Source organism: Eleutherodactylus coqui, chromosome 7 (assembly GCF_035609145.1).
Source record: "Eleutherodactylus coqui strain aEleCoq1 chromosome 7, aEleCoq1.hap1, whole genome shotgun sequence".
Taxonomy (NCBI): Eukaryota; Metazoa; Chordata; class Amphibia; order Anura; family Eleutherodactylidae; genus Eleutherodactylus; species Eleutherodactylus coqui.
Window position 1 is genome coordinate 129,506,314 of NC_089843.1, and position 21,774 is coordinate 129,528,087.

General features: G+C 41.5%; 1 pseudogene; it reads right to left on the reverse strand.

Annotated features, from left to right (window-relative positions):
• Positions 1-20,402: 20,402 nt before the first annotated feature.
• Positions 20,403-21,412, reverse strand: LOC136573538 (thioredoxin domain-containing protein 15-like; annotated as a pseudogene).
• Positions 21,413-21,774: the final 362 nt, after the last annotated feature.

The window sequence follows — 21,774 nt, forward strand, 5'->3', positions numbered from 1 at the left end:
TTTTATTATTTTTTTCCCCAGGGTGCGGATCACTTGTGCAGGAAGAAATTGTAGCATGCTCCATTTTTCTGCAGATCCACAGGATGGCTTCCTTTGAAGCCTGGCGTATCAGCCGTGCTGAAGAAAGAAGATCCGTCCGGCACAGAGGAGATCTGCGCTGGATCTCGACAGGTAAGAAAATGTATTTTCCTGTCCATGTCTGCGGGCATGGCTGGATTCCGCTGTGGGATTCAGCAGTGGAATCCGTGCATGCAAGTGGACATGAGGACTAGGGCGAATGACCTGCACAGGTATAAGATATTTAAAAATGGTTTCAAATTTTTTAAAATACACTGATAGGTCTCTTCTACAGATGAGCGAGCATGCTCGTTTAAGGCTGATGCTCGAGAGAGCATCGGCCTTTTTGAGTAACTTCTTACTCATGTGAGCACCATGCGGGGGGTGGCAGGGAGTGAGGGGGGGGGGAGAGATCTCTCTCACTGTCCCCCCTGCTCACCCTCGCCGCCCCCCTGCTTGGTGCTCAGATGAGTAAGCAGTTACTCGAATAGACCGATACTCTCTCGAGCATCAGCCTTAAACGAGCATTGCACAAACTTAAGGCAGGAACTACCTCACCCTACAAAGGCCGACAAGAGTCCGAACATAGACAAGGAGTCCATTTAACCTAGCACTAATAGACTACTTGTACTATAGGGATAGGACACTAAGGAGAAGACGTTATATACTGATCGATTTTGGAGCCAAAATAAAAAGCTACAAAATGTCCTCACCTCAATAGTAAACCAACCTCTTAAAAGTGCCCAGGGACACAAGTTGGACATTAACTGGCAGTAAATCCTCTGGTCAGTGGTTATTTTTGCAGTTTGAAACATCTTAAGGGAACATTAAATAAATCCATGGACTACGGTACTTATCTTTGGTATCATGGGAAGAATAAAACATGTAGGTTTATATTTCAGAGATAACATGACTGTTATTTTATGCAGCGGCTGTGAACTTTGGAAGGACATTATAGACAGATTTTCTAGAATTTGTTTTGTGTTTGTTAAAAAAAACTTGTGCAAAACTAATGAAGTATAATATAAAATAAGGACATTATATAACGCACACATGGCAGGTGAGACACAACCAGCTTTGGAATGTTGAATACCTATAGTCAGGGAAATGAGAACTTTAGGTTCACTTCTCATTAGCAATATACTAAGAGATTGCTAATATACAGACATGAAGGGAGCTTCAGTTGGGAAACATGTAATTGTAATAATGTGAAGCAGACTTACATTGGATGTAATATAGGAGGGATGACCATAGCTGACAACTGGGATATGTACTGTTAAATGATACCTGTTCATAATAAACATTAAGTCTATGATACTAAATAATCCATTTCAACAGATTTTTGCGCCATCGATCTCTCTCACTCTCTCCCCCGCTACCCCCCACTATCCCCCGCCTCCCCCCCCCAGCACGCTTGGACAAGAATGCAGTTACTCGAGAAGAGCGAGGCTCGCTTGAGTAACTGACTTTTCTGAGCGTGCTCGCTCATCTCTAATTTTAACCCCTTAATGACGCAGTCCTTTTTTTTCTCCCCGATTTCGTTTTTTCCTTACCCCTTTTAAAAAAAATCGTAACTTCTTTATTCCCTCATTGACGTCGCTGTATGAGGGCCTGTTTTTTGCGGGACGAGTTGTATTTTTCAATGGTGCTATTTAATGTACCATATAATGTACTGAATAACTTTTAAAAAATTCTAAGTGGATTAAAATGAAAAAAAAAGGACTTTCGCCATTTTTTGGTGCGTCTTGTTTCTATGGCGCACAAACTGCAACAAAAATGACATGATAACGTTATTCTATGGGTCAGTATGATTACTAGGATACCAAACTTATATAGTTTTTTTTTTTTTGCTGTACTACCTGTATTTTTTCAAAGACATTTATTTTTTAAAAATTTATTTTCTGCCGCCATCTTCTGCGCAAAATAACTTTTGGATTTTTCCGTCGACATAGTTGTGCCAGGCTCATTTTTTGCGGGACGTCCTTTAGTTTGAGTTGGTACTATGTTTGAATCATACAACCTTTTGATCGCTTTTTATAGCAATTTTTCTTAGACAGGGTGACCAAAAAAGCGCATCTCTGATGTTTTTTTGTTTTTTTTCCTGACGACGTTCATCGTTCGGGGTAAATAATGCATTACTTTGATAGATCGGACTTAACCCTACGATCTCATTGTGCGGGGGGGGGGGGGGCGGCATAAGGGACCCCCGATTTAAATGCCTCTGTCAGAATTGACAGCGGCATCTTAAGGGCTAACAGCCCCGATTGGCTGCACGGCTGATCGGAGTTGTTGCCTCTGGATGTCAGCAGTAAGAAGGAGCCTGCACCCGCAATGCATGATGAGAGATAGCCGCGCGATCTCTCTCTTTATACATACCCCGACTCCACAGGATGTAACTGTACGTCCTATAGTGGGAAGGGATTAAAGGGCCACTCCGGTGAAGTTTTTTATGCATTACGTAGCTATCCCCTTACCCCCACCCGAGTATATATAAGTTAGCTAGTATTAACTTGGCTAGTTATTCCATTCTATCTAAAACTCTTCAGAGTCCTTCTCCTCAGGTGGGTCATGTGATTTCAGTTCAGATTTACTTGGGTTTATGTATTCCCACATTAAACAGTTTTGCAGTCAGCATAATACTTGGAGATATTACATGGACCCTACCAACAGAGGGGGATACAGGCACTCCTATCACAGTTATTGATGATAAGACCTATCAAAACAAATATAATAAAGGAGATAGCACCTCATCCTCCTGACTGTATACTTATGGTCTGTAGCTTAATTAGGTGAATATAGAAGGTAATGACAATTCGTGTCCTGTCAGCAGACAGGGATGGTACAGCCTCTAGCTACTCATTTAATGCTATTCTGATGCATCATGAGATTGATAGTACAGAATAGTGAAAGAGTGTTGGGAGAATTCTCAGCATTGAGGATGGTGCCTGGTAAGTATCAGATATGAAGTTGCACTTTATGAAAGTGACTGCAATATACATAGGAGACATCCAGAGTGTGACAGACAATCAGGTGACGTGTGCAGGAATGAAAAAATATGTTTTCGCTGGAGTGGCTCTTTAATGTATGCCTCTTTAAAGGGGTTGTCCAATTGTAAACTATCAATAGCCTATCTACAAGATAGGTCATCAATAGTTGACTGGTGGTGAGGTTTTGTCACTTGGGACCCCCACCGATTAGCTGTTCTCTGGGCCACTGTGCTTGTTCACAGAGCTGATTACTACAGGAAGCAGACAGCTCTGTTCTCACTGTAGTGGCCAAGCTTAGCATTGCAGACCATTCACTTCAATGGGAACTTAGTCTGCAATACCAAGCCTGGCCACTGCAGTGGAAATGGAGCTGTCTGCTTCCTGCAGACATCAACTCAGTGCATAAGCACACTGGCCCAGAAAACAGTTGATTGGTGGGGGTTCCTGGACCCCGCCAATCTACTACTGATGACCTATCCTGAGAATAGGCAATCAAGGGTTTACAACTGGACAACCCCTTTAAAGATGTTTAGTGCCCTAATTAAAAAAACATCATGATGCTGATCAGATTGAGTATATCTTAATGTCTATGCCAGCTTTACTAGCCCATATCTGATTAACCTGGGATAATTAAAATATATAAATTAAAGCATGTCATAAAGCTGAAGCAGTTGAGCACATTGCTCTAAATCTTTGCTCACTCTAGTCTTAGAAGTCAATTTGGGTGGACCTATCAGTGATTGACATCCATCCTTCTATCACAGTGCATATACAGTGATAACTGTTAATCACTAAGTCCGAACAATGGACTCCTAAGCCTAGAATGATCAGAGATTTTGATCAATGAAATACAAGTTACCATATATACTCGAGTATAAGCCTAGTTTTTCAGCACATTTTTTGTGCTGAAAAAGCCCCCCTCGGCTTATACTTGAGTCGGGAAAGGGTTAAAAAAAAAAACTCCTCCATACTCCCCTCCTAGCCGGCGTCTTTTTCCCCAGCGGTGGTTCGGCAAGCTGCTTGAATTCCTGTGTTCCCGGTAGCGATGCGGTAAGCTGCTTGAATTCTCCCTGCTGTCATCCCCCGCCATACTCTCTGCTCGGCTCTGTCACCCCTGCCGTCAACGCTGTGATTGGATCGAGCGCCAGCCAATCAGTGAATGACGTTCACTGATTGGCTGTGAATGATCGAGCGCCGGCTGTGATTGGCTGCCATTCGATCCAATCACAGCGCTTTACTTACACAGCACTGACAGAGATGACAGAGCTGAGCAGAGAGGACAGTGGGGAGAATTCAAGCAGCTTGCCGCACAGACACAGATGTCGGCTGGGAGGTGAGTATGGAGGGGTTATTTTTTATCCAGTATATACTCGAGTATAGCGTAGCTTATACTCGAGTCAATAAGTTTTTTGTGTTTTTTTTAATCTGTTACCACAATATATATATATATATATATATATATATGTGTGTGTGTGTGTATGTATATATACAGTGATATCTGTCAATCACTAAGTCCGAACAATGGACTCCTATGCTGCATTACTTCTAAACTGGATTCTCCTAAGCCTATGACATCAACCTATTAGACTCTTCCAGGGGTGGGATCTAATAGGCTGAGTTACATGGCAGACATGGCAAGCCTTTGTTAGGCTTCCTGCTGCCATGGGAACCCATTGGTACCTTTCAATTACACTAAGCCTAGAATGATCAGAGATTTCGATCAATGAAATACAAGTTATACTGAATCTGTTACCACAATATATATATATATATATATATATATATATATATATATATATATATATATATATATAATCAGTCTGCTTGGCTCCTGGCTGCAGATAAGACTTAATTTTTAATTTGGCAAGTTCCTTTTAATTCTTTGCAGCAAAGAGAGATGAGCCACTTATTTTAGTAGAATCAAGAGAGTTGGATCAACAGATCCAACCTGTGTAAGGCCTCAGGCAGCAAACAACCATGTGCAGTTTAGGCCATAATGTGGCGCACGACATAGAACTCTGCAGCGCTATAGCCGTCACAGCTATCTATAAAGCACTGTGATTTGGCCCTGCATTGCTTTCCAAGTAACATTTGCTGTTTCTCAGGAAGAAGGTTCTCCTTAAACACTTTTGTTGAAATTTTATTCAGTGCCTTTATCTGAAAGGGCACTGGATGTTCTCATTGTCTAAATGACTAAACAAACAGCATCCATTAAAAATTATTTCTCTCAAGCCTATTCATCTTTTTTGTTATTTCCTAGAATCATTCTGTGCATATTTTTTTATGATTATATGCAAAAAGCTTATATTTTCCAAAAACATCGCAATCAAATTGAAGAACCTTTTCTTTTCCAGAATTTGCTGGTAACATTCATAAAATGTTATTTAAAGCTTCAACAACCGCGTAATTTCAGATTCATTTATGGCAATGAGACATTGCAAAGATTAGCCAGTGTTCTTAGTCATAGGTATAATTTAAGGATTGAGTGCAAAGTCCTCCCACACAATATGTGCACTTGGATGGATCCGACTGTTTTCCATTGACAGTTTCTTTCATTACACTTTCCTCCAATTCGCCCCCTTAATTCACTCAGCTGTGACACTAACATTACTTGCATTCAGGCTTATTAAACCATTTGTGAACATTTGTTCTATTTAATTTTAATATTTGATTGTTTTTTTTATTTATTATATGTTGTTATCAACCTTCCAGCCATTGACAACCTTGATATACTAAAATTCAATACAATTGGGAGTGAAACAAATGACAGCTGGAATCTGATTGGTTGCTGTGGGCAACTCCTCCACTTTTCCATGAAATGTATCAATACTATTCCATTAGTAATATCATGATCATTAAATAGAAGGCCAAACCAAAGCTAAAACAGAACACTGTATGTAAAAAAAATTCAGTTGTGGCCAACCTAGATGTAGTGTTTTTTGTTTTTTTTATAGAAAGCATTTTCAAATTATGGACAGCAGGAATGCACCAGATAGTTTATCATCTCCTGTCTACTAGGCAATTGCTATGCAACTTTTCCATAGGTGATCCATTATAGAGACTCAGCTGATCTCACTGCTGTAGCCCACTTGGAAAAGGAGTTCCTATTTGGCTAGCCTCTCTTTAAATATTCTTGGCTTCTGCAGTGAGGTGCTGATTATAGCATAAACTATGTGTATTTAAATCTGATATCCATTGTTTTCTTCTAGTATCTTGTTCCTAACCTAGCCTGGTAATTCCTTGTATGCTTCTAGTATTTTGTTTGTAGCTGAGCTGTGTCTCTTGTCAGCATAGTTTGCTTTTGTGATTTTCTAGTCCAGTCCAGACCGCAGTGGCGAATCGGGGCTTGAAATCAAATGAAGAATCAGCCTTGGCTGTAGTGCAATGGCCAAGATATAGAAAAGCAAAGACATCAGCATTACAATAAAGATCCGAATAATCAATGCAATCATTTTCCCAATAACTACATATGCATGCGAAAGCTGGACACTCCAGAAAGTAGACAGAAGAAAGATTGAGACCTTTGAGCTGTGCTGCTGATGGTGTATGCTGTTCATACCATGGACAGAGGTGGTCACAAATAAGATGATTCTAAACCATGTCAGACCAAAAGTATCACTAGAAAGCAAAATCATCAAGCACGGCTTTCATACTTTGGTCATGTCATATGAGCTAATTCTCGGGAAACAACATTACTGATCGGCACAGTCAGTGGGTCCAGAAGAAGAGGACGCCAGAGAACACCTGTTTTAGTAAATACTTGCATTCCTCATTAAATAAAACATTTTGGAGGAAAGTCTGACACTATCCAATCAATGCTGGCTGTGGAGAGACGCACCTTATCCATAAGGCGAATGGTGTTGCCCAGTTGTCAATGTCTACAGAAGGACTGAATGAGTACAACACAGATTTCTAAGTAAGGATGTTCTAGAACTGTTATTTCATAAGGAATACAAATCCTGTATTTGCTAAGATAGGTATCTCAGGAAAATTGACAGGTCTATTTTAAGTAAGAATGTGTTCAACTTAAAGAAAACTAAGAAAAAATGTCAAACATAACGCATATGCCTTAATATTCATCCATAATACGGTTCTCCTGGCTTGTTGCAAGAATAAAAATGATTGTATGTCACATTATGGAGCTATTCTGAGAATAACATGGACTCCTCTTGACTCTTGATGTGTTGCTTTACAGGGACTGTGCATTTCTTGAGACGCCTGGGTTTCCTCCCCATGGTACACACCAGGACCTTCCTGTGTTTATCTAGGTGTTCAATTGGATGGACAGGCAAATGTCTCAAATATGCATATGGCAGTGAACAAACTACACAATGGGTCTGTAGTCCTAATAACTTTAGGCACTCTTTAAGGGCTCAGTCACACGGGCGCATCGGCGCCCGTGTTACTGCAGGTAGCAGACGGCCGTACCTGAAGACGGACGTCACTCTGCAGCGCCGGGAGAAAGAACATGTGACCGGCTTCATTGCCAGTCATGTGTTCTTTCTTCAGCGCTGCAGAGAGACGTCTGTCTTCAGGTATGGACATCTGCTACCTGCATTAACTGCTCAGTCACACTGGCGCATCAGCGCCGGTGTACGGGTGCCGATGCGCCCATGTGACTGAGCCCTAAGAAACACCATGTTCTAATCTAGAAGCATTACCTTTTCAAAATAATGGGTGCCACATTCTGGAACTGTGTGCCACATGTTTTGAATATTGCTATATGTATGTGTGTCTGTAATATGGACACCATAGCCTCTTCTAGAAGCATTGCTTCGGCATAATACAGCATTATTGGCATACAGAGGTACAGAACAGTGTGGGACAATAGCTCTGTATGGACACTGTCTTCAGGGTCTGTGCCATGTATGGGGCTAAATAGTAATGAATTCCTCCTAACTTTTCCATTGTCCACAGTACTTTGGTACAATCTATGACAGCTGTATGGGAGTTTATCTGCATGTACCCTACTTGGCTTTATATAAGTAGTCTGTCTTTTAAAACTACCAATCCTAAATGCTTTATAGTACATTGTAATGTTTGTATAAATATTTTAAAACAATCCCCATCATCCTTACAATGTTCACAATGGATGGGTCAGTTTGCCCTGATCAGCATTCTGATACTGTAATAAATACACAGAGTAATTGTCACCATGAAGAACAAAGAGGAAACTTTTAGTAAAAATAGTACATTTGCTGAGATCATTTTCAGAGATCCTATGAAAATGAAGGCTGCACTCTTGGTTGTTATGATCAGATACTTATTAGGTTGAATGCACACGGCCGGGTCGGATTCCCGCAGCCGAATCCGACCCGGTACCCCCTGTGTACCTGTCCGCAGTGTTCTTTCTCTGTAATGCGGATGTGCTGGCCAGCACACATGCGTAGTACAAATGATGCCGCACTGTCGCTAAGCAATTACGCAGATTTCGCGGGGTGTCCGAAGTGACAGCTGCAGACGGCCAGCGGATCAGACAGCTTCCATTGACTTCAATTGGACATGCTGCGATTTCCCCTTGCAAACAGAAAATTGCAATGGATTTCCACTCATGGACAGGGAAAAACGATTTTCTATTGCATGTCTATGGGCAGTATTGGCTGCGGAATCCGGAGGTGGACGCCCGCTCCGGATTCTGCAATGCAAATATGCCCATGTGTATTGGGCCTTATGTGTAGTAATTTCTTCTATAGCAAAAGTCGTTTTACAAGGGCAAATTATTGGGTTTCAATGTTCTTCCAAATGCTCATTTGCCCAACCACCAGTCCTTATGAAGGGACCAATAATCCGCCAACGAATAAGGCAATGCTTGTTCATAAGCTGATCATTCAGTTTCAGTGCGCATTAAATTGCTTGCTGATCAGTGGTACATCTATCCATGTAAATAGGGAGATCTACAGCAAGCCTATAGAGATAAGCAATCATAGTAGCTATTGTTTGTCCCCATGTGATGATTCTCAACCCATGTAAAAGAAAATGAAATAAGGGCAAATCAACATTTGTATTGGTCAGTACTCAACACATGTAAATGGACATTTGGTCTCACCCAATATGTTATAAACTCAACCATATATTTAGAGTTCTCATTCCAGTCTAACAAGTGCTGGTCAAAACGCATGTCGATTGGTGCTCGTTTCACTTTCCCTCACACAGGCCGAGAATCAGTTTATGAGAATGAGCTTGTCAGGATTAGCGGACATGGATCCACTGAGCCACAGACTGGTTTGGCTTTCGGACAAATCCTGAGACGATATCTCAGGTACCCTGATCTTCACAGTCTGGGTTGGGGCAGGCGGCACACTTCAGCATGAGGAACCAAGCCAGAGCTTGGGTCACAGAGAGCAGGTTGAACATGGAATTCAGGCCAGAGGTCAGGGGAGGTAGCTAACAGAATTGTATTCAGACTAACAAGCCAGGGTCAGCAACAGAGACAGGAGCGAAGTCAGGAAATACAAAGATGTCAGGAAACCAGGGACACAGACCAAACTTAACAGCGCACCTTAACAAAGACCAAAAGGATACTCAGGCACCCTCCATAAGAGGAGGATGCCTGCTATACCCAGGGGTGACAGATCATTAATGGAGAAAGACTTTGCATGAAGCACTCTGGCCCATTAACAGCACAGCCAGGAGCACACACACATCCTCAGGCCCCTAATAGTACTAGTGCAGAGGCCAGTGGAGAATGCTTGTAAGAAGAATGCAGTGAGTACATACCATGGCCACCAGGACAGGTAAGTTGACAAACTGTAAAAAAGTGATTTTTATTGTTGGATGGGCTTAATGCTTAAGATTGTAAGACAGGATTTTATGATCACAATTTTGTTAATGTATTACTTGATGCAATAGAGAAAACATCTGGGTGCAGGAGACAAGCAGGGATACCCCGCTTGTCTTCTGCATCCTCTGCTGCAAGCGCTCGGCTGTATAACAGCCGGCACTCGGAGCGGGCAAACAGCTTGATGCAGATGACAAGCAGGGACACCCCACTTGTCTTCTGTATCCTCCGCTGGCAGCGCAAGGTGATCGCTCATCTTGCACTGTAAATGACACAACGATGATCGCTCAAAAGTCGCTTGAATGACATCTTTTGAGCGATTATCGGTGTGTCTAAATGGAACTTTAAGAGTGCTGCTTGCAGAAAAGACAGCATGTGAAATGTGACAGACCTTCTCTAAAGTACATTTTTCAAGAGAAATGTTGAAGTGGAAATTCATCAGAAAGTCAATTAGTATGGACCTCCACCCATTTCCAAAAGTGCAGACTAACAAGCTCCTTCCAAACTGCTCACAAATTTTTATTAAGGAAAATCTTAAACACAAGATTTAAAATAAAAACATCAATTGCTATTTTGCTAAAAATTGTTAGGAAAATCACTGAGTGCTGCTAAAGGTCTCTCTCTCTCTGTGTATGTATGTGTATATATATATATATATATATATATATATATATATATATATATATATATATGTATATATATATATAGTAAAAATGTAAAATACATCTCACCAAAAATCTTGATCCACAGAGTGTTATGCCACACAGCCAACTTCCAACATGTGGAGTGCATAGAGAAAAATACCAAGCTGGTTTCTCAGGAAAGCAATGTGGAAAAAACAATATATATAGCTCCAAAAATGAATCTTTATTTGAATATATCTATAAAAAGGTAAAAAAAAACACTCATATGTGTGAACATGTGCAAAATTGTATAGGAAACCCTCCTCTGCCAACTCCTTATTACTTATATAGAGTAGCCACCCCCCGCATGTGGTTAGAATCTCCCAGTAGGAGAGTTTACTAGAGCCAAAAAGGCATATTCATTGGAAAAAGGTTATAATCTTTATGGTAAAAGATGTGTGATGTCTACACTTTTTCTGGGTTACAATTCCCTCTTTGTTCAGATGTGTATGATTGTTATCTATGCATTGATTCGGGTGTCACAATTAAATCTTTTTGAACTAAAAAGATTATAATCAAGTGTTGTGTTATTTCTGACAGGTTGTGCCATAATGCTTACCGCATTGGAATCATAAATAATGCCAAAAATATAGCAGCATCAAAAACCAAATTGGCACAATCTAAACAACAATCCAATTTTCTACTAGTTTTAGTATGGATTTTTTTTTACATTAAACAAATGATACTAAAAAATCAACCTATTCTGATGCAGGATGACCCCCTCGCCCAAAATTTTCAGCCAGGTATCATATTCATCGCCAAGAAAATGTGAACAACAGGCAACATTATACAGTAGCTCCAAGCCTATATAACAATACTACTTTGACATCTCTAAATTAGCTCATGGCTATTAGGGCTTAGTCACACGGGCGCATTGGCGCCCGTGTCACTGCAGGAAGAAGACGGCCGTACTTCAAGACGGACGTCTCTCTCTGCAGCGCCGGGAGAAAGAACGTGACCGGCTTCATTGCTGGTCATGTGTTCTTTCTTCAGCGCTGCGGCGAGTCGTCCGTCTTGAAGTAAAGCCATCTTCTTCCTGCAGTAAGGGCTCAGTCACACGGGTGCATCGACGCCCGTGTACGGGTGCCGATGCGCCCGTGTGACTAAGCCTTTAAGTTGTTTCAGATGTGCCCAACCATGATGTGGATTGCGCTCTTTACTAGAACAAGCCAAAAGATTTTCTTCCTCTACAACATTCCATACAATCTATAAATGAATTCATATAAAAAGTAACACCACTCATGTCATTTATGTTATTGAATGTACTGTCTGTCATGAACAATACATTCCCTGTCTGCAGCATCCAGACAATTTTTGGAAATGCGTCAAGGAGATATATCCTTATTTAAAGTCAATGAGATTGAAAGGGTGTCCCACCCAGCCAGTGGTAGAGATTAGTATAAAACCTTGCTTTCAGGAGAGGCTTATTGGATTATGTGGTTAAAATCCAGATTTCCACATGGTCTTAAAGGGGTTCTGTCATTAAAAAAATCACTACTCACCTGGTCCTTCCAATCTTCTCCTGGCTCCTGCAGTCCTCAGGTCACCTCACCTCCAGCCGGATGATTCTTCTTCTTCCTGTGATGAAGCGTACATTGCCGGCATTGTCCTTCCTGCAGGTCGGTGCACGCAATGTCACTAGTGATATAGCATTTACTGCCTGGCAGAGAATGTTGACTCCTATGCTGTACTATTGCTGAGACTGCGTATGCGCGCTGTTTTGGGACAATACTATATATGAACACTCACGGCAAGACAGCACGCACGTGTAGTCTCGGCAATTGTCCAACATTTCCTGCTAGGCAGTGAATGTTACATCACTAGTGACGTAATGTACACTGAGCTGAAGGAAGAAGAATGCCGAGAATGGACGCTCTAAAACAGGAAGAAGATGATCCAGCTGGCTGGAGGTGGGGTGACCTGGGGTACTGCAGGGGCCAGGAGAAGATAGGTGAGGAGAAGATGTGGTAAGAAGACTGCCTGGGGGGGAATAGGTAAGTATTGATTTTTTTTTCTAATGACAAAAGCCCTTTAACTTTAGATCTGATCTTATGTTTATATACTGATGTTTTTGTATTGTTTTTTATTGTTATCATGTACTTCATTTCCTCATTATTTTTTCATTAGTAGGAGTGGTCATGCTTTTGTTATGTCATATCTAGAGATGAGCGAACCTACTCGTTTCGAGTAATTACTCGATCGAGCACCGTGATTTTCGAGTACTTCCGTACTCGGGTGAAAAGATTTGGGGGGCGCCGGGGGGCAGGGGGAGGCGTGGCGGAGCTGGGGGTAGCAGCGGGGAACAGGGGGGAGCCCTCTCTCCCTCTCCCCCCCACTCCCCGCTGCAACCCCCCACTCACCCACGGCGCCCCCCGAATCTTTTCGCCCGAGTACGGAAGTACTCGAAAATCGCGGCGCTCGGGCAAAAAATGGGCGTGGCCGAGTAGGTTCGCTCATCTCTAGTCATATCCTGTTACCTTTAAATTACTTGCTCTTGTACAGGCTATATGCTATGATTAAGGCTTAGTTTTTTTGGCCCAAACGTGTTGGTCCCTGTTTGCACATAATAAAGATGATCATCTAATAAAGATGATTTTTTAAAAATGAGAAGTGGTATAGCTCTATACATCCTGTTGACCTTTTTCTAAAGAGTACATCGTTCAGAAGACTTATGGTGGTTCAAATTCATGGACTCCACCAATGTGATTTTCCTACGGTTATCTATAACATGCTAGAAGATTACTTTTGTGCAATCACGTTCAATGAGATATATTCCATGTCCACTGGTTGTAAAAAAATATTCTTATTTCATCAGCCATATGTAAGGATGTTTATTAACTATATCTGTATGGCTGTATTGCGGTGTACATTGTGATTACTGCCTCTTATTCTTTATAGAAATATGATTTCTAAGTGTTTCCATGATGGTGTGTACGTCATCACTAAGTAGTGTTGTGAGTAATTATTAGTTATAGTCTCTAGATACTAACCCCTACTGACATACTCACAGAAAATGGCCGTTACTTACTGACTGAGGAGTGCATATAGATGCATCCTCCTCTCACCATGCAGGTAGCTGACTACCAAATGGAGGAGCCAATAACACCTGTGAGGGCACCGATAAAACACCCACTCACACTGCCTCCTGATAATGAGGGGGGTGGATGCGTGGTGTAAACTCCCACACATAGTGGATACAGGGTGCCAGACCATTCTGATATATGTAGTTCACCATGCAGACCAGCAACCTATAAATGAGCCCAGGGTGGCAGTACCAATGTGGTTCACTGATGGAAATGCAGGGCAACCCGCCGAATTATCATGGCGTCATTAATAGGTTGCTGGTCTGCATGGTGAACTACATATATCAGAGTGGTCTGGCACCTTGTATCAACTCTGTGTGGGAGTATACGCCAAGCATCCACCCCCCTCATTATCAAGAGGCAGTGTGAGTGGGTGTTTTATCGGTGTCCTGCACAGGTGTTATTGGCTCCTCCATTTAGTAGTCAGCTACCTGCATGGTGAGAGGAGGATGCATCTATATGCACTCCTCAGTCAGTAAGTAACGGCCATTTTCTGTGATTGTTTTTAATTTTTTATTTCCCCTTCTGTGATGCCCTACTGACATACTCCGTAAGCTAGACAATTCGTAAATATGAAACAGTAGTAATATCAAATCAACTGCTTTCTTACTAAGCAGTATAAAATTGCACTCCCATAAAACACTTAACACAACCATCATTTGGCAAAAGAAGTCTTAGAAGGCCACTTTTATTACATATCAAATACAAAGGGAAGAGACAGGCTCCCGCCAACATACTCCCAAAACAGCTTAGCTCTGCATTCATCCAAGTGCCCTCTTAGAGCATCTCATCCTTCTAACTGGCGCTATATGGAAGGAATGAGGCTAAGGCTTTATTCACACAAGCGTATATACGTAACTATTTACCTGTGTAAATACATGGGGCAGCTGAATGCATTGAATCCAATGCATTCTTTCTGATGGCTGGCGTAATTACATGGATAAAGAGCTGCGTATATACGCTAGCTGGCAAGGCCAAGCTTTGTTTCCTCAAACAGGCTAATGGGTTGCAATCAACTTTTCTCTTACAATAAAAAAATCCCTCTTAGGAAAAGAGGAGGCAAAGGTAAGAATTTTAAAACAGGTTCTACTGTGCAGTTCTACAGACCCCCCCATCCAACCTAGTCACTTCTCGTGTCAGGATAGCATTTCTGAGAGCTTGCATAATTAATCTTGAAAACACCATGGGTTAGCCAGCTCTACTGAACCAGTTCCTCAGTTAAACATATCAGGAATACGCTCCAAACACGGTGTAACAATCCCTAAAGGAAAAATGTCCAGTGTGGATGAAGGGCATAAAACTTCAAGCTTTATTAAAGTATTTAAAAGTAATGGCACATTTACACACAAAGACAATATTTCAAATGATTGAAAGATTGACAGCTTTAGTGATCATTTTGCATAAAGTAGTAATAGACACTAATGTCCATTAACACTTTATTAGCTTCATTTGCGTGTAAAAGGACTGTTACAATCGTGTGGCCAAATAAGCACAGGGCCCACACGAACGTGCCCAAAACAGGTTGGGTATAACAAACACAGGGGCCTAAAATGGATTTCAGACTGGACGTGCTGACGGAAACACCAACTAGACAGAGAACTGCATACTGCGGACTGGACTGATGGACAGACATAACATAGGGACTGACAAATGACCAAAACACTCACCTTGCATACCTGTACACATAACCAGATGATATAGCTATAAAGGTACAAAGTATTGGTTCGTACATTGGCCAATGAACTTAAGCTGCAAGGCCATAACAAGGCTCCTTGTGTCTTGCAGTCCCTACTCTAGCAAGACACATGATCCAGCAGCACCAGACACAGTTCACACCGCAAGCTGCAACAGCACCGACAACAGGACCCAAGTCACACCGCAAGCTGTACAGGGCAGACAACAGGACACCAATCACACCGCAAGCTGTACAGGACAGACAACAGGACACCGGTCACACAGCAAGCTGCAACACAGAAGTAACAGGGCTGCTCACCCTGGACACCAAACAGACACTGACAGGAGCTTGGTATATATGTGAGTAAAGACCCAGGGGATTGGTTAGCAGGAGATCACCAGACCCAGCCAGCTCAATCATTCCACACCTCTGTGGCTGTGCTGCTAGAAAATCATGTGGTACAACAGATCCCAGCCAGCACAACCTAACAAGGACCTCCGGGAGCTGTTTGCAGAGCACAACATGTGTCCTGAACTCTGCACACAGCTCCAATGTTCTTGCACAGGTCATCATCAGAATTTAACGTAATCTCAGACTCCTGTACAGAATACAGCGTACAGTCCCTGTTATCTTCTCTACAGGTGAATGATGGATTTTAAGCTCACCTTAAAATCATCGCTCAGCCAAAAAGTAAATGATGGCAGTGTTCATACGAAATGATGATCACTCATATGCCATCGTTTGACCGAATTTTGAGCAATAATCATTGCATGTAAATGGGCCTTAAGTCAACACATCATGATCGCTGATATGGATTATGTGTTGGCTTGCTTTTAAATAACTTAATAAAGTTTGAAGTTTTATGCCCTTCATCCACACTGGACAATTTTCCTTTATGTAGTAATTAATTTTCTCATTTCTTTTAAACTGTTAGTGATCTGTATACTTCTACATATATGCTGCCTAGAGATATTGGGTGCCTGGATAGCTTTCAGATGTGAATTTAAGGCCTTGTTCACACAAGTGCTGTTTTTGCGCATGATAAGTGTGCAAAATGATTGCGTCTAAATAGAACCAATGGTTTCCTATAGAACTGCTCAGATGAATGAATTTTAGATTCACAAAACGCTCGCACCTGCCAAAGATAGGACATGCGAGTGCTATGGCTGCCTCTAGCTCCGTGGGGCACGCACAGATAGGACAGGTCCTAGATACCATTGCTGCGTGCTTTCCATAGACTCCTATGGGAGCTGGAAAGCACGCACCTCGCACACGGATCATGTGAATGGGCTACTTCAATAAGCAGGAATTAGCTCGTTCCTGCGATCTTTAGAGCAGTATAGCCTCAATCTTTTTGTGCAGCTATCATGTGCGAAAACAGTGCTCGTCTGAACGAGGCCTAACACATAGGAGCATTTGAAATAATAATTATTTTTTTAATTAACATTTATTTTTACAAAATACAATTAACATAGTAACAGCAAATAGGATGATTTTTTGGGCAATGTCTAGTCAGATTATATGGACAGCAGTTGGGGTACACGGGTATCTAAATAATGCATATTGTGTACAGTAACTGGAAGTTCATATATTGTATAAAGTTATTAGAGCATGTCCACATGCCCTTGGAGTGGTGTTGAAAGGAGCCCGACAACATCCACTTCTTGAAACCTTTAGTGAAAAACTAATCATGTTAATTCTTTTGTTCACTGAAAGATTTTAATAGACAATCTAGTAAAACCGCTACTCTGCATTATGGTTAGTGCAGGGTCTGAGAGGTTGGTGCAACAAGACTGTAAGAACGCCAAAGATAAGAATACAGTAGCAGCCTGTTCACCTCCAACAGTGGGAGATTTCAATATAAGGTTAAAACATTGTTATATCTTTGGAGAGGAGAAGATATCAAAAAAGAAATTTGACTAAGTTTGAGGAAATTTGATGGACGATGATCTGGTATATAAAATTCCTAGCCAATATTGAAATCCAAGTAGAAGGAAATATTCTCTGCGCTCCTTGGATACAGGTTTAGGTAACAATCAATGACCAGTGATTCCGTAGTATAGTCAACCTGATCCTTATTCAGCATATGCTATACAATGCGTTTCGGTGTGTTACAACGCCTTTTTAAAGTATACCTGAAGTATACTTGAAAATGGCATCAGATTGACAATACTACGGTTGACAATACTACAGACCCACTGGTCATTGATTGTTACCTAAACCCGTATCCGAGTAGCGCAGAGAATTTTTCTTTCTTCTTGGACTACACTTACTAAGACCCCTGGTACTACAGAGGTCTTGCACTCTCCTGGACGCACCACCAGTACCCCTGGACATCGGACAGGAAAAGAACAACCTTACAAGCAAACTTGGACAACAAGTGCAGGTGGGGTCCGCATGTGGGATATCCCACTCTGCACCAGGTGAGTGTGCAATCACATTATGATTACACTGCCTGATATATTTCCTCCATAAGGCACTGCGGTGCAGTTCTGACTATTTGTTGTTCTAGCCAATATTGAGTGTTGGTTGCATTGAGTTAGTAAAGGAATATTGGTGGAATATAGTTAATGTGAAGGGGCAAGGTGAAAAGGCGGAGGAGAGTTAATTGGGGTTTTTTTGTATATGTTTAATAGTTTTTTGGGGGGGAAGGGGACGGGGGAGGATATGATTTATTTATGTATAGTTCTATTTAAATCCATTGTTTGCTTGGGGAATGAATATACATACTATGCTCAGGTATATATAAATATATAAGAATCAAGATTCAACACCAGACTTTATCATTTCAATTAAAAATGATCTGATTGAAAAAAACAAATCAGGCATAAATTGTATTTGTTGTTTAGAAGGATTCATGAACGAGCAGATCTATAGAATGACGTGCCACGGTTATTCTTGTACAAAAGTGTCCTCGGGGCACATACAGATTGGTTAATATGAATAAAGATTTCTTCATTCATACCGGCCTTTTCCTCCTTATTGAGGTCACGCTGTACATGATAGCATCTTGCTTCAACTATAAGTAACATGCTCTGCTGCTCCAAAGATAAATATTTGAACACTACAGAGCGAGCTTCTTTGATTCATGGTTATTTCTTCACAACACATCTGTGGGATGCAGGGTTTATTACGGCTGATGAATGCTGATTATAATCCAATTTGTATAGCTATGTATACAGCATGAGCTACTAAATGGCACGGAGAAATTCATCAGGCCCCAAACTACATCTCCTGTAACATATCCCCGCATAGTAATGTGGAACAGAATGTCTCTCAGGTTGTATACTTTGTGGGTTTTTTTCATTAAAAGACTGCTGATTCATTTCACACTAATAATATTTGTTTAATGCTTCATGCTGTCTTTGCATCTACATGTACTTCATGCTTGCAAAAGTGTTAATGTCAGTTCATTTAGTCTCTGAGACGTGTGAATAGGCTGGATTTCTAGTAGATTGATGGTTAGTGTGTCAGTGCAGAAGCAGGTAATACTGAATAATAAGGCTCAGGCTGCCGCAGAACTTATTCTAGCCAGGGGTATAAAAAAAAAAACAGACATAAATATGCAATGCACTTAAAATGAAAATCTATGCAAATAAGGGGAAGAAACCAGTAACAACTATTTTAATTTTTAACCAATTTATCTGAAACCAGGTATACGGATGGAGCAGAGCTTAATTTGTCAATTAACGACATGGTTTCTGCACTGCAATAACTCGTATAGTTAGGAGAAATGGACAGGTGCGTTTTTAATTCCAGTTTCATCCAAAAGAAAGGAAATGCTATTTATTTTTGGCAAAAAATTTCAATATAATCATTCATGGCCATTGTTGATATATACTAGCTTATAGACCTGGCGTTGCCAGGGTATACATCTATCTATATAAATATTGTTGCTAAGACGGTTTTATTTATTTGGAAATACTCATTGTTGTCTTTGGCAAAATTGCAGAAGTAAAGAAAAATATCCACTATTTTTAAGAATCATTAATTTATTTGTTTGCGTTAACAATTCACAGTCTGTATATATATATATATATATATATATATATATATATATATTCTGACGCCTTCGTTATCCTAGCTCATTCTTCAAGGGGTTGTCCAGTTGTAAATTATTGATGGCCTATCCTTAGGATAGGTCATTAATAAGGGATGGGTGGGGTCTGCTGCTTGGGATCCCTCCTGATCAGTAGTTTGCTGTGCTGGTGTGCTTGTATATTGAGTTGATTTCTTTTTTTTGGGGGGGGGAGAGGGTTTACATACTGTATTTACAATGTATCTCCAAGAGAGATCAGTCTTGGTAAAATATGTACACATGTTGCACTTTTTGTCAAATAGTTTTGGAAGTGCCCTGGTCATTCCTGAAAGCATTAAAGGTGTTCCTTCACAATAGTATTTTAGGACGTATATAAACATTGGGACAGATTTACTATCCCAAATATGAGTTTTCTAGTGCAGATTGCACCATGGAACTGTCTTACACACTTTGTGCCACAATTACTATGTGTTTTTAGACGCTTTCAGACTTTTTCCATTTGTCCAAAAAAGGGGTGTGCCCAAACTGCACTAAAAATTGTGCCAAATTACGGCACAATTTTTGTCATAAACCAAAACTAATAGGTGGTATAAACTTAGACTAGCTAGTCTTAAAATTCAACAGAATTTCCTTCCATCTGTGGTAAATCTGAAACAATTTTAGACCGTATTAGTGGATATGGCCTATTGAGTGTGAGGGGTTGGCTCTAGGTACACGTGTACAACAGCTCTAATAGCAAGTTGCAAGGAACAAATAGAGAGTTCTCCACTTTTCAGTATTTAAGTCCGATCAGTAATTTTTTTTTGCTGGAAGGAGACAGCTCCGCTCCTGCACAGTGGCCTACAGTGGCACTGCTTAGGACTCAGCATGCTGTCCCAGGCCAGGCCACTACACAAGACACAGAGCTGTCCTCCCCGAGCAATCAAGCAGTTCATATATTGCTGATTGGAGGTGGTCCTGGATGGCATACCCCTATCAATCAGCTATCGATAACCTATCCTGAGAATAGGCCATCATTCTTTCACGTCAAAACCAATGTCAAGGTTAAATTAGAGTGGAGTACAACATCAGCATGCTTTAGCCAGTCCTAAAGCGTTTCATCAGGGATTTGGTTTCAGAGAATCCTGATGTTCATGTTCTTGCCCTGGTATAAGCCAGCGAATCCTCTCAGTTTGCATAGAGGCATATACAATAAAGGACGTCACATAGACTACAGAGAAAACAAGAAGCCAGTCTATTCTAGCCTGAGGAGTACTGGGTAATGGGTCTTCAAGGTCAGCTTCTGTGACAATGATATCTGGTTCAGCCTCAATTCCTGACTGGTCGAATATAAATGACTTGAAGGATTCCAGGTTCCTCTCGCTGTAGTTAAACCGCGCCATCAGCTTTGCACCTTGAAAGAGCAGGATGTTAGGAATAGCAACTGTACCAAATCTAGTGGAAAGGCTGCTGTGTTGAGATGTATCCAGTGCCAAGATTTGCAGCGCTGGGAATGCTCAAGGCAAGGCATTGAAATGAGGAGCTAGGGCAGCAGAAAAATGACACCAGGGGTAAATAACAAAACCATGGTTCATTCACTGCTGTTAGGATTCTGAAAATCCATGAGGTCCTGAGAAAAATCAAAGATTTGTAGAGTAAGGTTGTCCACATTGGTAATATTGTGGTTCTCACAGTTGACCTTAGGAGGTTTACTGCTATCTGCAGTGTTGGAGTCATCCGTCCAGGCTTGCTATGTATCTACCATATTGGCATCCGTATTTTGGGTTTGATCTTGTGTCTGTTCAGCTGCACTGTTTAGTGCACTGTCATTAGTGACACAATCGGCACCACCCGTCACCCTGTCACACACTCTGCCCATTCCGGCTCGGACCTTCCTATCTCTGCGTAGCATAGAGAGTAGCACAGCAGGGTCGGGGTGCATGTCTAAGCTCTGCATGGCATTCGCAAACTCAGCGGTCTTGTACTGAGTAACGCTTGCAGTAACGCGCCCATCTTCATTCTTGGCTGGTGTGGGTACGATACTGGTGCTCTGGAGGACTTCTTGCTGAGGTTCTTCTGGAGAAGCGTCTTCATTTTGATTCCCTCTAGCAGCCTGCACCAGCACAACACACAGCACACGTTATCACGGCGCAGAGCCCCATAGCCTGCCCAGTTCCTCAACCCATACAGAGATATTTCTGCCTTCCAGCAACCCTCTACAGCGCTTCCGTCCTCGTCTATTGAGTTGATTTCTGCAGAAGGCAGACAGCTCCGTTCTTATTGCAGGGGCCAGGCTTGCTATTACAAGCAATGTTCCCATTCATTTTAGTGGGAACGTAGCCTGCAATTCCAAGCCTAGCCACTGTAGTAAGAACACAGCTGTCTGCTTCCTGCAGAAATCATCTCAGTACACAAATGCACCAGCTCCACAAACAGCTGATTGGTGGGGGTCCTAGGTGACAGCATAGGTGATCAATAGTAGATGGGATGGGG